The sequence below is a fragment of the Propithecus coquereli genome, unplaced genomic scaffold (assembly GCF_000956105.1).
Source record: "Propithecus coquereli isolate 6110/MARCELLA unplaced genomic scaffold, Pcoq_1.0 Scaffold18, whole genome shotgun sequence".
NCBI lineage: Eukaryota > Metazoa > Chordata > Mammalia > Primates > Indriidae > Propithecus > Propithecus coquereli.
The window spans coordinates 4,226,219-4,229,771 of NW_012142745.1; the positions used below are offsets into that span (position 1 = coordinate 4,226,219).

General features: G+C 59.6%; 1 pseudogene; it reads left to right on the forward strand.

The window, feature by feature from the left end:
- Positions 1 to 856: 856 nt before the first annotated feature.
- Positions 857 to 2,623, forward strand: LOC105808733 (annotated as a pseudogene).
- The last annotated feature ends 930 nt before the right edge of the window (positions 2,624 to 3,553 follow it).

The window sequence follows — 3,553 nt, forward strand, 5'->3', positions numbered from 1 at the left end:
ATAGCACGCCCTCAGTAGCTTCTGTCATTTTTAAACATGAAAACTTTGTCTTATTCCAAATTTCAAAAGGTGGAATAAAGAATGTTTTCATATAAAATACATTTGGAACAGTTTTTTCTTAAAAACGCATCTAACCCACTTGCAATATACGCTCGAAATTCATCTTTTTAGTTACAAAATCAGATAGATATGTATCCTTTTTCAGCTCATGTGGCCATATGTGAACATTTCAGTGATTCCAACAATATCAAACAGCTAAATTCAAAATAATATTTTTCTGATAAATGTACATGATAGATATATATATCTTCGTAGTTAAAGGCAGAAAAGACCTGTCAGTTGATTTCGTCTTTGGGCACTATATTATATTTTATTAGATAATTGGAAGTCATTAGTTATTTCACAGTATAAAATCTTGAATCAATTACCAACAGGCCTTTATTTTCTGCTCTTAATTTTGAAATGTATTTGGACTGGAGGTATGGGAGAAATGTCACTGCTTATCAAACAACTTTTCTGGAAATTTTAATGCACAAAAAAATTCCAGATTTATATATTGGAAAATAAATTATTTTTTTTTAAATAAAATTAAGCAAAAAGGCGAAGGGAAAGGGACCAATCTACAGTTTACATTCTTCACGAATTAGCTTTCAATATCTTCCAGGTGGGGGCAACAGTAAGTCAGTTTTGAGAGAAGGGAGAGAACAGGCTCTTAAGCTCCCTGAGTCCAGTTACAGAAGATGAAATGACTTCCTGGCAGTAACACCGTGAATAAAACAACCACAGCTTCCAAGAGATGGGACTTCTGGGCTCTGCTCCAGACACCCGGCTACAGGCAGCAGTATCCACCACCGCCATGTGCGCGCCGCCGCCTCTCGGCTCCGCGGTGCCGGCCCGCGGCCTGAAGCGCGCAGGCGCTCGGTGCACCTGCCCGATCGCGCACAGAGGCGGGCGGCCGGCAAGTCCTGCGGCCACCGCTTCGCGGGCGGGGCGTGTACATCACTCTCAGAGCTCAGGAGCTCTCCGTGTCCAGGACCGCTGGGAAGCGGAGAAACCTTTCTTCCACGTTTACATTTCATTCTTTCTTTCTCTGGGCAATTTCAAGTCCATTCACTACCGCAGCAGACGTATATGCGCGCGCGCGCCTGCACTCTTAAAGAAACTCTCAAGTCCTGGCCACCAGAAAACCAGCTTTCGGGAGGGGCAGCGGGGGTCCCATTCCTCTCTCCTCCCTGCAAATCAGGTTCTGGGGAGGAATGGCCGCACGCTCTGATCAGGATGCGGATAGTGCAGGAAGCGGAGGGCAATCTTGCACAGTCCGGGCAAAAGGGACCCGCCGCCAGCATCCCCGCCTCCTCGGTTTCTTTCTCTGGTCCAGCGCTAAGGGGGTGGGGAGAGAAGACCACCGGGCGCAAACCGAGGCCCCGCAGTGGCGGGGTGGCGAAGGGGTGTGCGTCCCGGAGCGTCTGGGGACCGCAGGAAGAGGGCAAAGAAGCTGGAGCGCACCAAGCCAGAGGCCCCCCCCTTTTCCCTGGCTGCGCGGGGTGGGAGGTGCAGGCGGAAGGGCCGCTGTGCTGCCCGGCTACGTGTCGTTCCTCCGCGCGCCGCCCCCCGCCGTCGGCGCCCGCGTCCTCGGGCCGCCGCCGCCACCGCCCCCAGCCGAACCCGCGGCCGCACCCTCGGGCCGATACTTGAGCCAGCAGATGACCCAGGTGACAACGACTGAGAAGAGCGCCAGGATGCTAGCCACCGACAGGCAGATGGGCCCCACGGGCGAGGGTGAGGGCGACCCCGTCGCCGGGGCCTCGCCAGGGGGCGCCCCGCCTACGGGGGGGCCACCGCCGCCGTAGTGGTTGACGAAGATGAGGCCGGTGAAGAGCAGCACCACCATGGAGAGGAAGGAGAAGACGACGCACACGCAGCCGGCGGTGAGCGCGGCGCGCTTGCAGTTCTGGCAGCTCTCGTAGGCGCCTGGGGCGCGCAGGCTGGGGCGGGCGCGAGGCCCGGCGGCCGCGTCCTCCGCTGGCGGCGGCGGCGGCGGCGGCGGGGCCGGGGCGGGCGGCGGGGCCTCGGCGGGCGCTGGGCGGCGCGCGGGCAGCGGCGGCAGGCGGTCCTGGGGGAGCGGGTCGTGCGCGGCGCGCAGAGCCAGCGGGAAGGCCTCGGAGAGCTTGGTGTTGTTGGGCAGGCCTTGCACGCGGCTGTCGGGCAGCGGCGTGCGGTGCCGACACACGGGGCATGCGATGGCGCCGGGCGGGCCGAGCCAGGGCGGCGGGCGCTCAGGCGCGGTGGCGGCTGCGGCGGCGGCGGTGGCGGCGCGGAGCTGCAGCTGGCTCAGGCACTCCTGACAGAAGGTGTGCAGGCAAGCCAGCAGCTTGGGCGCGCGCCGGTCCGCGTCGAAGTAGTTGTAGCAGATTTTGCACTCGTAGTCCTCGAGCGGAAGGAGGCCAGGAGCCGTCCCCGCTGCGTCCCGGGCTCCCGCGTCCCCGCTGTCCCGAGCTCCAGCCGCAGCGCTCCCAGCTCCCGCCCGGCTCCTGGGGCTGCTGCTGGGACTCTGTTCGCTGCCGCCGCTGTAGCTCGCCGGCGCTGCCATGGCATGATCCGCCCCTCATCGGGGGCAAGGTGAGGCGCCTTCCTCCCCCTGCGCTGCCGCCTCGGCTCCGGGCGGGGAGGAGGCGCTTCTGCCTCCCCCCTCTGACTGCTGTCGCCTGGCGAGGGAGGCACCGCTGGCTGGGCCAGGCGGGGGCGCAGCAGCAACCTCCTCCCCCTCTAGTAGTCCCCCCTCCGCCCCCTCCCCCGGCGCGGCGCCTCGGTCCCTCCCGGTCCCGGGCGACTCTCCGCCGTCCCCCTCGGTCTCCTCAAGGCAGCTCTCCTGGCAGCCTTGGATCTCGGTTTTTGTCGGACTTGAAATTGGGAGTTGAGGGCAGCTGGGAGGCAGTGCAGGAATGGGATTTGGAGTGCGGCTGCTTAAGGATGTTCATTTGGCCTTTGCGGCCCCCAACCCCTATGCGGGTCGTGGTAGGAAACTGGGTCCTGTGTTTTCCTTCTCCCTTTTCCTTGACACCACTTCCCCACCCTTGTTAACTAATCCTCCTCGGTCTGGGGCGGGGTCCCTGGCAAAGCCTCCTCTCCCCGCACGACCGGCAAGAGCTCGCCAGTGATGTAATGCGGGACCTGCGCTGGTCGGGGCAGCAGCAGCCTCAATGGCCTGGCAGCGGCGGTTTCTTCTCAAGAAAATTGTGATCTCATTCTCCGTCCAAGAGCGCTAGACAATAATCACCAAGCCATTTCTGTTTAGTAGCAGAGACCAGGCAGCCCTGCAGCCTCATCTTAGGGTGCAAGTGGAGCCGTGGCGCTTTCCTTTCACCATTTGGAGGGAATTTTGGAGCTGAACAGTACCCTTTTTTCGTTCGGAAATGCTGCTTTCTGAGATTTGGGAAGGCTCGAAGACACAGACTCATGTAACAGGGTCTTGCTGTTTTCCTGACGCTGACCACAGTGGATCGAGGTAGCTATTTCTTAGCAGTGGACAGGCCTTTATAGAGATGGGGGGAAG